Source organism: Etheostoma cragini, unplaced genomic scaffold, assembly GCF_013103735.1.
Source record: "Etheostoma cragini isolate CJK2018 unplaced genomic scaffold, CSU_Ecrag_1.0 ScbMSFa_1652, whole genome shotgun sequence".
Lineage (NCBI taxonomy): Eukaryota > Metazoa > Chordata > Actinopteri > Perciformes > Percidae > Etheostoma > Etheostoma cragini.
The window spans coordinates 1,144-1,408 of NW_023265729.1; the positions used below are offsets into that span (position 1 = coordinate 1,144).

At 42.3% G+C, this 265-nt stretch overlaps 1 non-coding gene across 1 annotated transcript; it reads right to left on the reverse strand.

Moving 5' to 3' along the window:
- Window positions 1–144: 144 nt before the first annotated feature.
- On the reverse strand, window positions 145–226 carry trnas-uga. The gene has a single exon. It is a non-coding gene; the product is annotated as a tRNA-Ser (tRNA).
- Window positions 227–265: the final 39 nt, after the last annotated feature.

Here is a 265-nt window from a genome sequence, read left to right on the forward strand (position 1 = left end):
GCCTGTCAGGAGATTCTGGGTCCAAAATCCCCCACAGTGCCTGATTACCTATTAGCACTTATGTTATATGCACTACTAAGAGTGTATATATTTGACCTTGCGATAGTGCTTTACTGTATTCTTATTTATTCTGTAGTTAGAACTCTTTGTGAGCAGGGTTTGAACCTGCGCAGGGAGACCCCATTGAATTTCAAATCCAACGCCTTAACCACTCAGCCATCACAGCTGTAAAATATGTTCTGTTTTTACAGCGGAGAACCCCTGA